The 21,521-nt window shown below is 41.5% G+C and overlaps 1 protein-coding gene across 1 annotated transcript in view; it reads right to left on the bottom strand.

Annotated features, from left to right (window-relative positions):
- Positions 1 to 21,521, bottom strand: part of TRPC5 (transient receptor potential cation channel subfamily C member 5) — a 206,114-nt gene that overhangs the window by 99,704 nt on the left and 84,889 nt on the right.

The raw sequence follows: 21,521 nt of genomic DNA, 5'->3' as shown, positions 1-21,521 counted from the left end.
CAGGCTGGAGTGCAGTGGCACGATCTTGGCTCACTGCAAGCTCTGCCTCCCAGGTTCACCCATTCTCCTGCCTCAGCCTCCTGAGTAGCTGGGACTACAGGCACCCGCCACCACACCCGGCTAATTTTTTGTATTTTTAGTAGAGACAGGGTTTCACCATGTTAGCCAGAATGGTCTCGATCTCTTGACCTAGTGATCCGCCCGTCTCGGCCTCCCAGTGCTGAGATTACAGGCGTGAGCCACTGAGCCCGGCCTGGCTGTTGGTTTTCAAAGCTGCTGTTGAGCTGGGTAAAGGAAGATCGGAATTGGGCAAATTAAAATATCATAAAACCTGCTTTTCTTACCAAAACTTAGCTATTTTACTTGAGTAAATGCTCCTCTGATTGTTGTAAACTTTTGGTTAATTTCCAGAATTGTGAAAAAGTTAATTTTAAAAAATTTCCAATGTCTCGTAGCTTTTGTGGAAGAGTAGATTTTCAGAACTCTGCCATTCTGGAAGTACTTTCCCTTGTGACTTTTAACTTTTATGGGAGGCTATGTTGTTCCATTTGTGTGTGGGTTAGTGCAAATGATAGCCCTTGCCCAATTAATTCCCTTCCTCAGGGGCTTAAAAGTTTAAGGAATATAGCTTCTTCTTCTTTTTTTTTTTGTTTTGGGACACTCTTACTCTGTTGCCCAGACTGGAGTATAGTGGCACGATCTCAGCTCACTGCAATCGCTGCCTCCCTGGCTCAAGCAATTCTCATGCCTCAGCCTCCCGAGTAGCTGGGATTACAGGTGCATGCCACCACACCCAGGTAATTTTTGTGTTTTTAGTAGACAGGAGGTTTCACCATATTATCCCCCTAGCCTGGTCTTGAACTCCTGGGCTCAAGCAATCTGTCCACCTAGACCTGCCAAAGTGCTGAGATTACTGGCATAAGTCACTGTGCCCGGCCTCTAGCAGCTTCTTCTTTTTATTTTTATTTTTTTTGATTTGGAGTCTCACTCTGTCACCAGGCTGCAGTGCAGTGGCATGATATCTGCTCATTGTAGCCTCTGCCTCCCGGGTTCAAGCAATTCTCTCGCCTCAGTCTCCCAAGTAGCTGGGACTACAGGTGTGCACCACCACGCCCGGCTAATTTTTTGTATTTTTAGTAGAGACGGGGTTTCACCATGTTGGCCAGGATGGTCTTGATCTCTTGACCTTGTGATCTGCTCACCTTGGTCTCCCAAAGTGCTGGGATTACAAGCGTGAGCCACCGCACCCGGCCAGCTTCTTAAAAGCCATAAGACTGAGTGTTGGTCAAGGACTAGGAGCTTGTCTTATTCTTCATTATATTCCGAACGTTTTGCAAAATGCCTGGTACAAGATGGATGCTGAATAGATATTTGTTGAACGAGTGATTGAATAAATAGCTTTGTGCTAGATAAATCTTGGTGGAATACTCTCTTCCCAAAGTCTTCTTTTCTTAGTGTGTGAAGAGAGTCTAGTAGCTAAGACAAGTCTCCTGGGAATTGCAATCAGGAACTACTGTTAACATCGAAAGATTAAATATCAAAGATTGAGCTCTTATAATGTGCCAGAAACTGAACTGGATTTTTTATATGCATCATCTCACATCAATGCTAATGGCAGATATAGAATTATATCATTTTGCAGTTGACAAGACAGAGCCCAGTGTCACATTTCTTGGTAAGTGGTGGAGTCAGGACTGGAGAACTAGCTTGGTTGATTCCATAGACCAAGTTTTTAAACACTGCACTCCCTGACAATCCATGGATGGTATGATCGGAGGCATGCAGAAAGCTAAATTTCCCAGTATCTTCCCCAATGGCCTTGCTGCCAGTGATTGAAATGCCCACATCATTTACTGCTTTGGATTAAAGCATTGAAACTATATTCATGTTTGTAGGAAGTGGTAATATACAAAACTATCAACTACCTTAACAGCTTATAGTGGGTATATCATATTAGCCAGTTAAGGAACCTGAAGGCTAGCAAAGCCCAGAAGTGATGGGGCCCGCCCCAGGCCAGATCTGTATGGAATCCCTCTGTTTAATCTGTCTAAATCTTTTCTTCACAAATGAGCTAGGACCCTCACTGCAGTTGTTGGGTGTTTTCCCTCTGCAATGCTTCAATTCTCCAATACTCCCAGACAAGAGCTGAACATTATTGTATTTTCTCCTTACTGCACACAACTTTTGGAAAAGCTCTGGCTTTCTTTGACATAAAGCTGTGTTGTCAATGGAGGGAACCAATGGCTCTTGGCCCCTCCTAGGAATATTTCTTGATAGGAATAATGTCAGGTTCTACTGGAAAGAGACCACCCCTCTCCCAGAAAACTAGCAAAATAGCTTTGATTTCACTGCAGCAGAGTTCTGAATTTTTCCATTCAGTGAAGAGAATTATCTTCCCAGCCCTTCACCAGTCTATTGTATGTGACTTTTGTTTCTACAGCTGTCTAAAGGATCAATAGGATTTAATGCCTGATTCACATGCTTAACTCAAGGCAGAATAGAATTTGACTTGCTTACTGTAAGGGAAGTGCAAGATTAATGTGATTCAGTTTAGGCCTTTCAACAAGTATTTTGGAGTACCTGCTCTGTGTCCAGCTCCGTGTGGCCTGTGGGAGAGGGTCATCACAAGAGAGACCAGCCATGATTCTGGCCTGCAGGAGCTCTTTTGAAGGGATACTAGCCTAACTTATATGAAACAAGTAACAGGACAATAATGTTTGTGTTCAGATGCCCACATAAATGGTACAGACGGTAAACATGTCAGGTTCCCAGATGGTTGGCTCTCACAGAGTGCTTAAGGCCACTTCATTCCAAATCAGCAGATTGTTTTGCCAAGTAAGGACATGAGAAAAGCCCACATCCCTTTGATCTCCCGTTACCACCACTTTATAAAAGAAAGGACGGAATAAAGGACAGTCATTCAATCTGGATCTATTTAGCTTTAGGAAAAGCTCACTGCTTTGTCATGAGCCACACTTTGGGATCTTAGAGCATTCAGAGATGGAAAAAATCAGCAGGCACTAGGTCCTAAGAAAAGCCTGCAGTGAATAATGAAATCAGAAAATCACTTCCTTCTGGTAGCCTTCCCTGATTGCTTCAGCCAGAGGTGTGACCTCTCTCTCCTGGAGCCCATACCACTTTGCTTTTTTCTTGTGGTACCTCTCAGAGCCTACTTTGTGTTACATGTACTTCTATGTAGAATCAGTGACTCAGCCTTCTTAGTAGACGGTAAGCTTAGGAAGTGGAGGAACACTTCTATATATGTCATTTCTTATCCCCAAAGTTCTTTGCAGGCATTTACTGTTTTTGTTAAAGTGAAAAAATTCTTCATTCCGTCCCTGCTAAAATTTACACCTGAATGTTTAACTGCTTAGTGGGCATTTCTCCTTGGCTGCTAAAACATATTTCAAACACATAATCCACCCAGAACTCTTCCCCCCGCTAGCCTCCCCAAGCGCGCGCGCGCACACACACACACACACACACACACACACACACACACACGTTTCTCTTTTCACCTTGTAGTCTGCCCTTAAATCATTTCTCTAGTAGAAGTCTTAATAGTCACAGATAAAATGTACACAGAACTTTCTAAGTTTGGGATACTTTTAAAAGCAGTTTATATGTATTAACAAACCTAGGAGGTTGGTACTATTATTATACTCATTTTATAGATGAGAAAACTGAGGCTCAGAGAGGTTAAATAGTAACAATAACAACATCTAACATTTGAGTGACTACTGGATGTCAAATATTGTATTTAAGTGCTCATTTAAGAATAGTGAGCTACAGATAGACCTCCCTGACAATAAACTGAGTCACCACTCCTTGAGGAGGCAATGGAAAAAAAGGGAAAGTCCCCTCATAGAAGCAGAGCATCTGGTCGTGGGGATGGGCTCTTGAGAAGTAAGCCGGGCTGTGAGGTAGAGAAAAGCCACAGCAGTAAGCTTCCGGTGGCTCCATTAGGAATGGACGATGGTCAGAGGAGAAATATCTTTGTTACCCTGCTCAGCCCACCCTGTTCCCTGCTGGGAAGGCTATCAGCAAGAAAAACATTAGGATAAAAACAAGTCAGTTTCACAGTTAAGTCACCTAACTGGTTATTTTCAGATTATTTTAAATTTTTAGGTGTGTACAAAAAAGTGCAATAGGTGAGACTGAAAGAAAGGTCACCTTGACACATGTTTAATATTCAGAGGTTTATAAAGCAGTAAGGTCTGTGGTTCTCTAAAGTAATTGGCAATGAGTTATGTTCCTATATTTTCTAAAAGAAATCAGCTGACTTTGAGCTGGGAGACTTACAGCTGTGAACCTTCTTCCTTTAGTCCATTTAGAGGAAAAGAAAATTTGAAGGGTGAGAAGGAGTCATCCCCTCTCCCAGAGAAGAAGGTGAGGATCAGGAAGAAACAGCGGTTACTGGCTATAGTAAGAACTGAGGTAAGGGCCTTCCTGGGTGGTTTGAAAAAGTCTACTGATCTTTTAAGAACTGCATCCTACTCCCTTCAGTGAATGGCTGCACATCGAAATGGGCACAATGTGTACTGTGTTAGATGTCAGTTCTTCAGGAGATAGTCTGTGTGTAAAGATGTGTTTAAAAAGCCACCTCTACAGAAATGACCCTCGATAGAATAAGTTTTGTTTGTTTTGTAGTTGCCTATCAAGCTGGGCTCTGAAAAGGAGAAAACACCTAAAAGGAAATCAGTGGCAATGTAAAAGTTCCCGAAGAGGAAGAAATGTTCAAGCACCTTTCTTCCCTCACCATTGTAGTGAGCTGCTGAGTCATACTTTCATTAAGCAGTGCAGCATTTTTTTTTTTTTGGTAAACCACTGCAGCAGACATTTGAGATCAAGAAATAGGTTTTGACAAAAGTTTAGGTCCAGATAATGATTGGAAATAGCCCCTACCTTTTACATGTACTCTCTGTCTAGCATAGTTTAATATTTAACCACTGAGATCACTAATCCATGGTGAGTTTTATTTTTAAAAAAGGAGATGTGTTCTTACCCAAGGGTTACTGAGACATTTTGTTCTAAGCTGGCTCTGTTGCTGCAATTAGCTAGCAGACTTAGTTCCCAAGCTGGGCTGCCAATATCAATGGCAACACAGGTGCAGACTCAGAAAATCAGTCAACTGGAAGCCCTATCTTTATTTCAAACTAGGGCTAAGCCTCACTACTTAGAACTAAATAGAGGAAGGTGAGGCTAGGTTGAAGGAGGAGGTTGAAAATTTTTTAAAGTATAATTTTCCATTTGCAAGTGCATACAGCTGTCAGAATTAGCCCAATCGAGTTTCCTGGCAGATGTTATAATTTTGTGTTGGCGGTGATGGACTCTAAAAAGAACTCGTGCAACAGAATTAAGACTAATGCAATGGCTTATTCTAGCCATGAGATGGCAGCAGAGGGTGGTAGGAGCTCACTGCCTACTACAGAGGAGAGTTCTGGAAGTAAAGGGGAGTCTGTGTTGGAAAGCTTCTTACCAGGAAGGAAGAAAGTGACATAGCATGTCAGAGCAATTGAACAGGAGAGGCTGGAAACTCACTAAAGCCAAGTAAGAAATCACAGAAAGTGTGGTTAGGTCAGCTGTGAGTTGCAGTCCTACTATTTTAAATCAGGACACTAGAGGGGAAATACCTTGAAGAATAAATATATCAAAGCTAATGACCTATGAAAGAGAGCAGAGAGGAAATCTAATGAAAGCTCAAGAGGCAAGGCATTGTGATGGCATAATTCTTTGAGAGGTTGTTGCTCTTTGGGAGCTGAGTCTCCATGAAGTACCAAGCCCAGTGCTGGGAGGATGCTATAGGTCCAGTGGTCCACAATCCCTTTTTCAAAACTCTTGGGGCCAGATTTGTTTTGGAATTCTAAATTTGTCAGATTTTAGAACAGTTAATATGCTCTCTATGCCATATATTAGATAACACTCCCAATGAGGTTTGAGGCAGCACCCGTAATTAGAGTTCCAAAGTTTAGCAAATAAAAATACAGGATGCTCAATTAAATTTGAATTTCAGCGAAACAGCAAAAATGTTTTAGTATAACTAAATGCCCCTTATAATTTTGGGACATGCTCATACAAAGACATTATTCATTATTTATCTAAAATTTAAATTTAACTGTGTGCTATGTTTTATCTGGCAACCCTACTATAATCAAACACACTAAATTTTCAACAGTGAAACCTGGGAATGCTTAGACTCAATGGGATAAGTAAACACCATAAATTGCCTCCCATCGGTGCAGATCAGGTTTTGCTGCCATATGAGAGGTTTGATAGGGAATTTATTTAAAAAAACTTTCAGTTTTCAGAACTTGGTGGGCTTTGTGATCATGATATCTCCCCTGCCAGGTGAGTATTGCTCACCTGCCAGGTGGCTTTTGGAATTTTGGACCTGTAATTGTCCAATAAATGTTTTTTAAACTGTGAGATCCACAATGAGATGTGTTCATACCTTCAATGTCTCCAGTTTTTAAGGGTCAAGGTCCCTCCTTTTTTTTCTTTCAAGACACAGGATGTGGTCAGGTACTGCAGATAGTGAAGGGGAGGGGTATGTGGAAGACAAAGTGAGGTATACCCAAGTAGTTTTTATATTTATAGGAAAGCTTGGCTGGAGTGTTTAATGACCTGCTGTCGGCTGCCCACTTCCTTTCAAATCTTCAGGATGAAATCAGAATGAAGGAGGTGGAGGAGACTTAACCCCTAGCTATACCAAATCACATATTTTGAAAATGTATACTGTGTTTTGAACTGTGACTCTGGCTTGGTCTCTCATTTGTGGAGAGGGACTTGGGGCAAGCTTTTGTGTTTGGTCTTTATCTGTGTAATGGTGGTGTTGCCTATGCCTGTCTTCCTCACAGGACTGCTGTGAAGATCAAATGCATTAGGGATGGGAAAGTGCTTTGAAACATTCTTAATACCAAATAGATGGAAGCAGGCATTTTCATGCAGTTTTAAAAAATCATAACAGGATAATGTGGGCTGCATGCCCAAAGATGTTTCTAATAAAGTAGTGTGGTAGGGTTAGGAGCTTGGCCTCTGCAGTCAGACAGACTGACCTGGGGTTCACATTCCAGTCCCACCAGTCCCTGACTGGATTACCTTGGGCAAGTTACTTAACCTCTCCAGCCCTCAGTTTCCTTATCGGCAAAATGAGGATTAGAATGGTAACTCACATCATGGTCATTATGAGGATTAAGAGAGTTAATTAAATGCCCGACAACTAGGAAGCCAGTGTTATTATTTTTCATCATGGATTACTGTGAGAATTAAACAAGAAAGCACTCAATAAATGTTAGCTCTTTTCATCATTATGACTTATGAGATGTAGAATTGTCACTTCTGGATATGTAGTCTTTAAGTGGCTGTATATGTGATTTGACACACTCCATGTGCTATGGTTTGGACATGGTTTGTTTGTCCCCACCAAAACTAATTTTGAATTTGGTCCCCAGTGTGGTGGTGTTGGGAGGTGGGGCCTAGTGAAAGGTGTTTGGGTCATGAGGGTGTATCCCTCATGAATGGCTGTTGTTGCAGGAGTGAGTTCTCACTCCTGTAAATCTGTATTAGTTCTTGCAGGGATGGATTTGTTTCCTTGAGAGTGAGTTGTAATAAGGCCAGGATGCCCCTCAGGTTTTCCTTTCTTCACACCTGTCTGCTTTCACTTTGACCTTTTCTGCCATGTTGTGACACAGAACAAATGCCCTCTCCAGAAATCAGGACCATGCCCTTGAACTTCTCAGCCTGTAGAACTGTGAGCTAAATAAACTGCTATTCTTTATAAATTACCCAGCCTCAGGTATTCTTTTTTAGCAACACAGAATGAACTAGAATACCTAGTTGATGCCTAGACAGAGTTTGCATGCATCAGCACTGTTTCCATTATTTGTTCCTGTGGATGTTTTGAGGGTATGTTCTGTCATGCCAATTACTGGCTTAGAATTCTGGAAAGGAGACTGATAGTGGTGGTAGTAGGTGGTAGGGATGGTGAGGTAGGGGAGGAATAGCGTGTTGGAGAAGTACATCCAATTGCAGTCAGTACAGTCCTCGTTGTATAGTCAGATCCTATAAATAAGTCTAACAAATTCCAGAGTGAACAAACTGAATTTATACAAGACACATTTTAGAGGATTGGAGACAACTTGGTAGATAAAAGAGAGAATTTTCATTGAGAAAGATTGGCAAGTCAGGATTGCAGGAAGTATGGCTTTTCAGGGCTGACTGACAAGTTGAGGTATCTCAGGGTATTTTTGAAAGCTGAGATGGAAGATTGCCTAAGCATGCTTTTGATTCAAAGCAAAAAACTTTCGTTCAGAGGACATGAACAGACACTTCTCAAAAGAAGACCTACAAATGGCCAATAAACATATAAGAAAATGCTCAACCTCACTAATCATCAGAGAAATGAAAATCAAAGCCACAATGAAATACCATCTCATACCAGTCAGAATGGCGATTATTAAAAAGTCAAAAAGCAACAGATGTTGGTGAGGCTGTGGAGAGAAGGGAACACATACACTGTTGGTGGGAATGCAAACTAGTTCAGCCACTGTGGAAGGCAGTTTGGAGATTTCTTAAAGAACATAAAATAGAGCTACCATTTGATGAAGCAATCCCACTACTGGGTGTATACGCAAAGGAAAATAATTCATTCTATCAAAAAGATACCTATACCTGCATACTCATTGCAGTGCTGTTCACAATAGCAAAGACATGGAATCAACCCAAGTGCCCATCAGCAGTGGACTGGATAAAGAAAATGTGATACATAGACACTACAAAATACTTTGCAGCCATAAAGATGAATGAAATGTCCTTTGCAGCAACATGGATGGAGCTGGAGGTGATTCCTAAGCAAACTAATGCAGGAACAGACAACCAAATACCACATGTTCTCACTTATGAGTGGGAGCTAAACATTGAATACACATTAATGTAAAGATGGGAACAACAGACACTGGGAATCACTAGATAGGGGAGAAATGGGGGCTTAGGCTGAAGGACCACCTGTTGGGTATTATGTTTACTGCCTGGGTGATGGGATCTTTGAGACCCCTAGCCTCAGTACTGAGCAATTTACCCATGTAACAAACCTACACGTGTGCCCTTTAATAAAATTTGAAGCCGGGCATGGTGGCTCATGCCTATAATCCCAGCACTTTGGGAGGCTAAGGCGGGTGGATTGCCTGAGGTCAGAAGTTTGAGAGCAGCCTGGCCAACATAGTGAAACCCCGTCTCTACTAAAAATACAAAACATTAGCTGGGCGTGGTGGTGGGCACCTGTAATCCCAGCTACTAGGGAGGATGAGACAGGAGAATCGCTTGAACCCGGGAGGCGGAGGTTGCAGTGAGCTGAGATCGCGCCATTGTGCTCCAGCCTGGGCGACAAGAGCAAAATTTCGTCTCTAAATAAATAAATAAATAAAATGTGAAATAAAAAAGCAAAAAAATAAAACTTGCTCAAAATGGCTTTTACCAGGTTATTATTCAGGAACATGGCCTAAAGACACGAATGCATCTTGGCTACTGTGTGCTTAATGTAACCAGGAACAGTATGTGCTGTTCTTCCCTGCCCCTCCAACCATCCACCACACTCCTACACCTTTCTTGCCCTCGCCACACATTCTATCTTTCTCTGATAGAGAAAGGAAGGATCCTCAATGCTTGGAGGGCTTTTAAGAAGTCATTTTCCATCTGTTTCCAGGTAAGACCACCCCAAATGTAGCCAGTTCAATTAAGCCAGCAACATTCACTGAGCACCCACTCTGTGCCAGGCCCCACGCCAAGTACTTGGGACACAGGCATGACTTTAGTGGTCAGAATCTCATTCCTGAAGGGATCACCTAACAGATAATAACAAAATCAGATTCCTGTTCTACCATGATAGGGTTCCCAGTGCCTGACAAAAGCTATAATGAAGTCAAGAGACTTTCTTGCTAATGACTGAAACAGGAAACTAAACTCACAAGAGAACATGGTTCATGTAGCTGAAGGGAGAATCAAATTAGCTGGAATCCTGAGAGAGTAATTATTTCTGTGGAGTATCAAGACCGTAGGGGCCCAGGTAGCTTGATTTTAAAGAGAGTTGTAATTAGTCTAATCCTTGTCCTTTCTCCTTCCTTCTAGGGGCCAGCATGTGGTGGGCTTTTAATAATAATGACTTTCTGAGAAGTTGACTATGTGCCAAGCATGCCTTTAATCCTTAATCCTCATGATGACTCTGTGAGGGTGGTATTGTTGCTGTTCTACCGATGAAGAAACTGAGACACAGCAAGACTAAATGTTTTGTCTAGTTAAGTGGTGAGAGCCAGGTTTTGAACCCAGGTCTATCTGAGTATACCACTAGTGCTCTAACTTGGGGTCATCAAACTATAACCTCTGGGCTAAATCTAGCCCATTGCCTGCTTTTGTAAATGAAGTTTTATGGGAATACAGCCATATTCATTTGTTTATGTATTACCTGTGGTTGCTTTTGTGCAGAGTTGAGTAATTACAACAGAGACCATATGGTCAACAGTGTCTAAAATATTTGCTATGGGCCCTGTATACAAAGAGTTCTGGGTCCTGTTATAACCATAACACTATACAGTCTCTGGTATGTAGGCATTGGAGTAAGACAGACCTGAGGTCCGACTCTGGCTTTGCCATTTATTAATTAATAGTATTCCTTTGGACAAGTTCTTCTACTTCTCTCTGCCTCCGTATCCTCCTCTGTAAAATGAGAATAATAATACTGCTTATAGGGTAGCTATGAGGATTAAATGAGCTACTATGCATGAAAAGTTCTTAGCAGTTTTGGTTGCCTGGCACATAGTAAACTCTTAAAAATGGTAGTTAAATTACTTGGAGTAGCAATAAGAACAGATAGAATGTGGCTGTGTGCCTGGCACATAGTGAATGTTCACTTAAATACCAAATACCTGTATTTGTCTTTTTCTTATTCTTGCTGACATTTCTAGTGCCCTGAGTTGTTGAAGAAAAGACTGAAGTTTAGGGCTGGAGGTAGAAGTATGAGGATTAGTAGGACAGGGCAGTGAACAGGGTGGTTTTGGCCTGGAGGGGGACTGACAGCAGAGGATTCACTCTAGTATAAGCCATTAAAAGCTTTAAGCCAGAACCATATATGACCACAATGAAGTGTGTATGTGTGGGGCCCAGGAAGAAAGTCCCCGATCTGTGATGTTTGTCTTTTTTCTTTCTTTTTTTTTTTGGTGTCTTCAAAATCCTTCCCTTGTGTTGTACTTCAATGGACTCTGATTCCATTCTTTGATTAATGTGATGTTTTCTTAAATATTGCAGTTTATGCTGACCTCCCCATTCTCCTAGTTCCTGCAGCAACTGTAGAAAAAATATGACTGTCAGATATACTTCTTTGTTCTTAGTTGTGCTTGGTTGAAGCCTCTGATTAGATCCTAAACTCCTTTAGGGTAGCAACCATGGCTGTTCACATCTCCCAGGTTGAGGGAGCGGGAGGGTGTTGATGCTATTAAACAAAGAAGGGATGTGTTTTTGTTCGTGGTGTGTGTGTCTGTGTGTGTGCATGTGGGTTTCTGACTGGGAAGTACCTAAAATGAAAGGATAATAAATTTCACAGGCAAGGTCTTTGGGAGATAAATGAAACACAACAATGTTTCAATGTCCTATTAAGCTAGGGAGAAAAAAAAAAATTAGAAAAAACAAATGTGGCAAGCAGAAAACGCAGGACCATAGTTGGAAGAGGTTTCTGAAGAGGTGGGAGCTATATCTCTTATTTATGTAGACGGAAGAGGAGGTTACCTACCATGTGATGAAAATCCCTACCATTAGAGAGGTAAGCCTTTGGATTACGTCTCTGATGTTTGTGGTAGCCATCTTTTTCTAACATCTCTGTGAAGGTCAACCCCTCACTCCTAAGGTGAGTTGCTTCATAAACAATTTGCCACTTGCAAGTCTATGAGAGAAGACAGAGGATAGGTAAGTTTTCCTCAGAGAGGAAAGGATGAGCTCTCTCTCCTCTAGGGAAAGCGCTTGCCTTCTTCACCTGGCAGTTTTTCATTTTTCATAATCTATATTGGGAGCGCCATACCCCTTATTCAAGTGGGATACATATTTCCTGTCACTGATATAGACATCATTCATGTAAATTCTCTTTTTCCGTGCCAGTCTGAGATGGAAGGCCTATGGCTCTTGCAGCAGAGGTAACTAGGGAGTAGGACCACAGATGAATTAATACCTAACGCCCTGAGGGAACAAGTGAATTCTCTCTCAAGTTTAGTTTCTGCATAATATGACTTCCAGATGATTCTGTTTCATATGAATATCAAGGCTTTAATGAGTCTCTACCACCCAGAATTCCCTGGCAATATTTACTTTCCTTAACTGTGGTTATCATATACTTCTCCAAAGAAATGAAAAGATGCAAAACTGGAACCGACAAACTCAGTTCCTGGCTTCTCAAGGGTATGGTGGTGGTTTTTGTTTTCTTTTGATTTTCCCTTTCACTTAGAGCTCATATTAATACTCCGTGTATTTTAGTCATTCATAACAACATTTCTTAAGTGTCATATTGTGTAGTCATCATGCTCAAATGCCTGGGAGCCTGAGTTTAATGCTGTTCTCAGAGTTCATTCTATAAAACTTCAATATTGATTTGAAGAGTATTATCTATAGATGATCACATTTGTGTTTCAGAATGATCAGTCTTTGCAGTTTGGAAGGTGAATTGGCAAAAGGGATGGGAGTAGGGTGATAGAGTGCCTGGAGGCAGGGGGACTGATTAGGAGTCTCCTGTAATTGTATAGGTTAGAGGTAATAAAGACCTGAATTAGAGCAGTGGAAGTTGAAAGGAAGTGATGGTAAAGCAGATATTTTGGAGATAAAATTGACAATATCTGGCAATCAGTTGCATGAGTAGATGGAAGGCAAAGAAGAGTTGAGGTTTATGCAGAAGGAGGATATCTCTGCTACTAAATGATGGAGAGGAATTAGGAGTTCATGAGGAAGACTGGGTTTGGAACAGACACTGTTGAGTTCATTTTTGTTGTGGTGACTTACTGTCCTGGTTTGCTCGGGGTTGAGGGAATTCTGAGGACATGGAACTTTCAGTGCTAAAACTAAGTCCTGGGTAAACCTCAAGTTTAGGATATGCTGGATTTGAGGCATATATGGATGGTGTTCAGCAGGTGATCAGGCAGGTAGTGTGGTGTGTAGGAAGGACATCAGAGTCAGAGTCAGAGGCACAGCTTGGGGAGTTGCCTATGTAGAGATAATGGGTGAAACCACAGGAGTTGGTATAATAATTAAGGAAAAATGCATAGTATGAGATTGTAACTACCGCAAATCCTTTGTGGAATGAGAAGGGACAGAAATGAATGAATAAAATAATTAAGAGGAAATTGTGAGAAAGAAAAAGGCAGCAGGCTGGAGGTGGCTGCACACCTACCTATGTAAGTTAGCTGTAAAAAGAAACCTGAGGCTGAGCCATGAGAAGTCAAAAGTGGACCAGAACACAATGATGATGTCACAGAAGTCAATAAAGAAGGAAAATTTTAAAAGATGAGGGTTGATGTAGATTAATATTGAGGATAGGTGATAGGTTCTGGTGATTAAGAAAAATAAATTTTCTATGGAGTCCTGAAATCAGATTACAAGATACTGACAGAGAGTGGAAGTAAAGAAGTATGGGCAGCAAGCTTAGATTCACGTTTCTGCCAGCAGTGAGGAGAAGGGAAAGAGTAACAGCCTCCTTCAAACATCAGCTCAAGATCCAACTCTTCTTGGAAGTTTTCCTGAACTTCATATGCCTGCTGTTCTCCCCCTTCTATAATGTAAACATATATCAAAATATCACATTCTATCCCATAAATAAATACAATTATTATGTCATTTAAAATAAAATAAAATTTAAAATGCTCCTATACTACCCAGAGGCTAGACCATACTCTGTAAAAAAAAAAAAAAACTAATTGATATACTTCATTATTTCCTGATTGCTTCAGTGTGCTTGGCTGATCTCCCTGTTAGACTCTAAGTTTCCTTAGGGCAGAGACTATGGCTTATATAGTAAATCACAGTGGCCACAAGAAAGACCTTCAGAAATATTTGCTGGTTGTTAGGATGGAAAGATTCTCCAGGTCAGATTTTCTTAACTTGAACACTATTGGCTTTGGGGGCTGTATAATTCTTCATTCTTGGAGACTATTCTGTGTACTGTAGGGTGTTTTGTATTTCCCCAGCCTCTACCCACTAATTGATAATGGTACCTCCCCTCAATTGTGACAACCAAAAGCCTTTCCAGACATTGTCAAATGCTCCTGGTGGGCAGACAGGTGGGTGGAGGGGTGGTGGGGAGGGAAATCAGCCCTGAGAACCACTGCTTTGGGTGATCTGGGCCTAGTCTGTTTATCCCTTTGTCCTTCAGCAGGGGCAATGCAAAGTCTTCCTTGAGTGAGAAACACTATTACCCAGTTCACAGCCTACAGAAAGATATGTATAACCTTCTTGGTTATTTATTTTCAGTTTTGAGACCCTTAAAGTCATTCCTTTCTTTGCTTCTCCCTGGAGTGAGTGAATGGCTCCGCACTTGCACTTACACACCAAATACTGAAATAATGCCAACATAACTTCCCTTGTGATCTGGAATATCAAAGTTAAGCTAGAAAGAGGTCTAGTCACAGCAGCTGTGTGTACTGTTTCTGCAACAGTAAGGGAAGTATTTATGAATTTGTTCATACAGTGCAACTAATAGTTAATAACATTTATTCTTTTCAAAGCATCTTTCAAGTATTAGATTGTAACTCTGCTGGTAGCCTCCTCAGAGATTGGCCAGAGAATGGAAAGAGAGAGAAAAAGAGGGAGAGTTGTAAAAGAAAGGTGGAGAAGGTTTCAGTGCTCATTCAGAGCAGAGAATTCAGGAGACCTTAACTCTCATTCTTCAGGTTGAACTTGAAATGTCTTCCTGAGGCTTTATGTATCATTCCAATGGGGCCTGTGGTCCCAGAAAGATGTTTATTTGTTATGGTCACAGGGAATGAATGGATGCGGCTTAAGCTGGACTAAGAGTGAGGATAAGGAAAATCGCTGATCTCTTGCCGTGTTCTCTCACCTTTTCCAGGCTTTGGTCCTTGCTATTGCCCTGTGAATCTTCTTACTGCCCTATGGTGAAGTCCAATAAACCAGTCAGCACTTCTTTATCAAGTACCTGCTAAATACTCTTAAGACACTAAAGAGTTATGCATCCAAATAAAAATAATCAAGGTTGTGCAAGGCATAGCTCATTCTTCCTGTTTCTTAACAGAGCATGGCAATTTATTGCAGTAAGCATTTTCCATGTTTTCTCAGATGTTGTCCCCATGACAGCCTGATATAAGCATGATTAGTATCTATCCTCTTTTTACAGAGAAAGAAATATGAGGCTCATTCAGGTTAAATCTTGCCGGGGCATATAGCTACAAGGTGACAAGAGCTGAGAGTCAAGCCCCCATCTGTTCAACTCTAAAGCCTGTGGCTCTTATCCATTTTGCTAGTGTGATTTAGGATTTACTTATCTAGTCCAGTTTCTCTTCATTTTTTTTTTCAAATGGGTAAGTGATTCCATTTTATAGAAGGAAGAATCGAAGACCAAAAAATATAAATGGCTTTCTCAGAATGACATGGTAGTGGTGGTGGTGATATTAGGAAACATCTCTGTTTTCATATTTTAAAATGAAGATTATATTCATTTGTTGCTGCTGTTTTTTTTTTTTTTAACCACATGGCTATTTTCCTACAGCTGTTCTGTCATTGTAGGCTTTGCCTATCACATCTGACCTTGCCCTGTAGCATACAGATCGTTTTAATCTAGGCTTCAACTCATGGCTGTGCAGATCCTCTCCTGATTTTGTTTGTTGAATGAAAACTCCATTAGGTCAAGGGTTGTGGCTATATGTGCTTGCCATCATATTCCCAGTCTCAGGATAATATCTGGCACACAGAAGATGATTAATAAATATTTGTGGGATGAATGAATGAATGTATTAACTTTCCAGTTCTGGTGCCCAGATCAGTTCTTTTGACATACTGCTATACATAGCTTAATGTAAAGACTGGTTACATCCCACAGCCACAGGACCTGTCCGGGCATTATCCTGTGAACAGAGCTGCTTACCTGCTTTGCTCTGAATAGAACCTACAAACTTCAGTTAGTTCATGCAGGACTGATATCTAAGTCACTGTGTACTTGAAAAGGTTAATAGGACTGTACAGGCCGATATAAGTTTAACTTAGAACTTGGTACAGACGACAAAAATGATTAGTTGGGCCAAAGTGAACTCCCAATGTGCAATGAATCAAATGGATTTTACCAGAAGATGTGTGTATATACAAATAAATGCCCCCAAACTAAGTAATATAGCCAAGGTTGGAACCAATTACCAGTCTTTTCATCACTAGGAATCCATGAAGTTAATAGACAGGAATGATTGCCTATTCTCTGGTCTGGATTTATCATCCTGTTGCTGGGTCATTAAACAAGTATTTCAGTATCCTATAGCAGGCTAAGCCAGTATATGTCAGATTGGCTACTTCCTCACAATGGAACTGATAACTAACTGTGGAGAGTTCATAGGTTCTACAAATGCTCAAAGTTCAGCTTGGTGAAGCTTACACTCCCTTTACTGCAATTCTAGTGCATTGGTGATCTTTCTTCTAAAATGCTAATTGTACATTATGGGCAAAACCTGTAGATTCGCCTCCTGTACTGTACTTAGGAATGCTATGCTGTTTTGTGGTTTTCTTTCATTTTTTTTTTTTTTTTTTTTTTTTTTTTTTTTTTTAAGATGGAATCTCACTCTGTCACTAGGCTGGAGTGCAGTGGTGCAATCTCTGCTCACTGTAACCTCTGCCTCCTGGGTTCAAGTGATTCTCCTGCTTCAGCTTCCCAAGTAGCTGGGACTAGAGGCACACAACACCACGCCCAGCTAACTTTTTTTATTTTTACTAGAGACAAGGTTTCACCATGTTGGCCAGGATGGTCTCAATCCCTTGATCTCATGCTCCACCCGCCTTGGCTTCCCCAAGTGTTGGGATTACAGGCATGAGCCACTGTGCCCGGCCTGCTATGTTTTAAGTTTGTTACACACTTGTTACCAAATGTCGGTGTCCTAGAAGTTGCACAGACCATTTTGATTGGCAGAAATAAAAATATACTTCCAGGTGGAGTGTTACATAGAAGAGTATCCCCTGGTTTCTTGGGGGTGTCAATTCAGGGTTTGCTTGCTGTTTTATACTATAAATACATCTGGTCGCAAAGGGCCTATAAGAATTCTGTTTCCTGTTGCAGTGTGGTAAGGTAGTTAAACTCCCAATTGCACATTAAGGGCAAAAGTCATAGAGTCTGCTCCCATACTGAGGAATGCTATGTTCTAAGTTTGTTACAGACTTGTTACAAAACGTTGGTGTCCTGGAAGCAATTGTACAGACCATTTTGATCAGCTGAGATAGAAATATACTTCTGGGTAGGGTGTTACATACAAGAGTGTTCCCTGGTTTCTTGGGGGTGTCAATTCAGGGGTTGCTTCTGTTTTATCCTATAAATACATCTGGCTGCAAAGAGCCTACAAGCAGTCTGTTTCCTGTTCCAGTGTGGTAAGGTAGGTAAGAAGATCTCTCTTCTAAACTGCCAATTGCACATTATGGGCAAAAGCCATAGAATCACCTCCTGTACTGTACTTAGGAATGCTGTGTTCTAAGTTTGTTACAAACTTGTTACATAAGTTTGTTACTAACTTGTCACAAAATGTCAGTGTCCTGGAAACAGTTGTACAGACCATTTTGCTTGCCTGAGATAGAAATATACTTCCAGGTGGAGTGTTACATACAAGAGTGTCCCCTGGTCTCTTGGGGGTGTCAATACAGGGGTTGCTTCCTATTTTGTCCTATAAATACATTTGGTTGCAAAGAGTCTACAAGCAGGCTGTTTCCTGTTGCAGTGTGGTAAGGTAGGTAAGAAGATCTCTCTTCTAAACTGCCAATTGCACATTATGGGCAAAAGTCATAGAGTCACCTGCTGTACTGTACTTAGGAATGCTATGTTATGTTTTAAGTTTGTTACAACCTTATTACAAAATGTTGGTGTCCTGGAAGAAGTTTTACAGACCATTCTCATTGGCTGAAATAAAAATATAATTCTGAGTGGAGTGTTACATAAAAGAGTATCCCCCTGATTTCTTGGGAGTGTCAATTCAGGGGTTGCTTCCTGTTTTATACTATAAGTGCATCTGGCTGCAAAGAGCCTACAAGCAGTCTGTTTCCTGTTGCAGTGTGGTAAGGTAGGGGTCCTGCCTCTGACTTCTTTATGACCCAGAGTAGGGCCTGAAACTGCAGGATAACTGAGGTAATGGCAGATACAAACTGGAGGAGCTGAGGGCTAGAGGTAATATATTATTGAGGTGATCCTTACGAAAGAGTAGCTGGAATTTAGCCGAGGCCTGACTACAGCTTAATCAAGACAAGACCAGGGCCAAGGTCTGGTTAAGGCCTAGCCAGCACTTCAGCTTAGATAAGGCTTACCTGAGGTTTAAGCATAGTTAAGCTCTAGCCATGGACTTGGCCAAGACCAAAGCCTAGTTAAGGCTTGCTCAGCCCAGTTAATGCCTAGGCAGCCTGGTTACAATCTCACTAGGGGCTAAGCCCACTTAAGGCCTACTCAGAAATCAGTTAGGTGGAGACAGAGCCTAAGTCTAGTTAAGTCCTAGTCAGCCCAATTAAGACCTAGTCAGAGCCGGCTGGGCACGGTGGCTCATGCCTGTAATCCCAGCACTTTGGGAGGCCAAGGCAGGAGAATCACCTGAGGTCAGGAGTTCAAAACCAGCCTGACTAGCATAGTGAAACCCCATCTATACTAAAAATACAAAAATTAGCTGGGCATTGTGGTGGGTGCCTGTATACCCAGCTACTCAGGAGGCTGAGGTAGGAGAATCGCTTGAACCTGGGAGGCGGAGGTTGCAGTGAGCCGAGATCGTGCCATTGCACTCCAGCCTGGGAAATGGAGCAAGACTGTTTAAAAAAAAAAAAAAAAAAAAAGACCTAGTCAGAGCCTAAGCCTACTTCTGGTCTAGATTGCACGGTTAAATCTAGTTAGCTTGGTTAATACCTCATTAGGATATTGTTGAAGCATAATTGGTGCCCAAGTCTAGTTTTGGTCCAGTTAGAACCCAATTCAGCCCTAGGCAAGGCCTAAGCCTAATTTAGGTCTAGTCAAAGGCTAGTTAAGTTCTAGTCAGCCCAACTAGGACCTATTCAGGGCCAATGCCTAGTTAATGCCTAGTCAGTCCAGTTTAGCCCTAGCCAGAGTCTAAACCTAGTTAATTTCCAGTCCTAGTCTAGTTAAGCCCTAGCAAGATCATAAGTGTAGTTTAGTCCTAGTCAGAACTTAGTTAAGACTGAGTCAAAGCCTTAACCTAGTTAAGGCCTAGTTAGCCCAGTTAAGACTTAGCTAGAGCCTAAGCCTAATTCAGGTCTAGTTAAGCCAGTTAAAGCCTAGCCAGGGCCTAAACATAGTTAAGAGCCTGTCAGAATTTTGATAAAGTATAGCCAAGGACTAAGCCTAGTTAAAAGCTAGCTAGCTTGCTTAAGACCTCATCAGTGTATTGTTAAAGCATAACCAATGCCTAAACTTAGGTTAGGTCTAGTCAGAAGCCAGTTCAGCCCTAGCCAGGGTCTAAGCCTAATTTAGGTCTAGTCAGAGCCAGGTTAAGTCCTAGCCAGGGCCTATGCCTAATTATGTTGTAGTTCTAGTCTACTTAAGTCCTAGCAAGGTTATAAATATAGTTTAGTCCTAATCAGAACTTAGTTAACACTTGGCCAGGACCTAAGCCTAGTTAAGATGTAGTGAAGCCTAATCAAGGTATAGGCAGGGCTTCAGCCTAGTTAAGTGTGAGTCAAAGCCCAGTTATGGCCTAGCCATTACCTAACACTAGTTTAGACTTTGTTACAGCCCAGTTAAGGCCTAGTCATGGCTTAAGCCTAATTAAGGTGAAGTCAGAGCCTAGGTAAGGCCTAAGTTTAGTTAAGTATTAGGCAGAAACTAGTTAAGGTATAGTCAGGGCTTAAGTTTATTTAAGGCCTGGCTAGAGTTTTATTAAGGTATAGCCACAGCATAAGCCTAATTAAAAGCTAACTGACTTGGTTAAGGTATTATCAGAGTATTTTTAAGGACTATTCATGTCCTAAGCCTAGTTTATATTTAGTCAGAGCTAGTTAGGGGCCTAGTCAGAGCCCAGTTAAGGCCTAAATCTACTTAAGTATTTAATCAGAAACTAGTTAAGGTAGTGCCGGGCCCTAGCTTCTTAAGGTGTAAACAGAACCTTTTAAAGGTACATCCAGGGCCCAAGCCTAATTAAAGGCTAGCCATCTTGGTTAAGGCCTCATAAAAATATAGTTTAAAGTATAACAATGGCCTGAGCCCAGTTTAAACCTAGCCAGCCTAGTTACAGTCTAACCAGGGCCAAAGTCCAGTTAAGGTTTAGTCAGAAGCCAGCTGAAGCCTAGCCAAGGACTAAGCCTGGGTAAGGTCTAGTCATAACCTAAGTTTAGATAAGGCCTAGTCAGAGTCTAGTTAAAGTATAGCAAAGGTCTGAGACTAGTTAAGAGCTGTGTAACACAATTAAGGTCTCACCAGCCCAGTTAAAGCCTAGTGAGGGCCAATGTTAGTTAAGGTTTAATTAGCTCAGTTATAGCCTATCCAGAGGATAAGCCTACTTAAGGCCTAGTCAAAGCATGGTTAAGGCCTATCTAGGGCATAATTCTAAAGGAGACAAAGAGTTTAGTTAAGGTATAACCTGGACCCAGTTAAGGCCTAGTCAAGGTCTAAGCCTAGAAAAGCTGTGGTCAAACTTTAGTTAGGTTCTAGCCAGAGTTTGAGCCTACTTAGGGCCTAGTCATCCTAGTTAAGATTGCCAGCCCAGTTAAGGCCTGTCCAGGGCCAAAGTCTAGTTAAAGCTTGGTCAGAGTCTAGTTAAGGCAAATGCAGGTCTTAAGTCTTGTTAAAGCCTAGTCAGAGTCTAGTTAAGGCAAAAGCAAGGCTTAAGCCTAGTTAAAGCCTAGTCAACTCAGTGAAGGTGGAACCAGGCTTACGCCTAGTTGAGTCCTAGCCACAGCCCAGTTAGCTTAGCCAGGGACTATGCCTAGTTAATATCTAATCAGTCTAGATAAGGCATTGCCAGGACCTAAGTCTAGAGAAGGCCTATTCATTTCTAATTTAATGTGTAGCAAGGACCTGGGTCTATTTAAGGCCTATTTAACCCAGTTAGGTCTAGAAAGGGGTAAGCTTAGTTAAGTCCTAGTAAGAGTCTAGTTAAGGCAGGGCCAAGGACTAAATCTGGTTAAGGCCTAGCCATCTCAGTTAAGGTCTAGTGAGGACATTGGCCTAATTAAAGGTTAGTCAAGACTAGAGTGCCCAACTCATCCGGGTTTGCCTAAGATTTTCTATATTTAGCATTGAAAACTCTGGGTCTTTGAAAACCCCTTATTCCTGGAAAATCAGATTGGTTGGCCACTCTTATCAAAGG

Source organism: Rhinopithecus bieti, unplaced genomic scaffold (genome assembly GCF_001698545.2).
Source record: "Rhinopithecus bieti isolate Rb0 unplaced genomic scaffold, ASM169854v2 scaffold_7464, whole genome shotgun sequence".
Taxonomy (NCBI): domain Eukaryota; kingdom Metazoa; phylum Chordata; class Mammalia; order Primates; family Cercopithecidae; genus Rhinopithecus; species Rhinopithecus bieti.
This window is presented reverse-complemented; position numbering and strand designations above follow the sequence as displayed.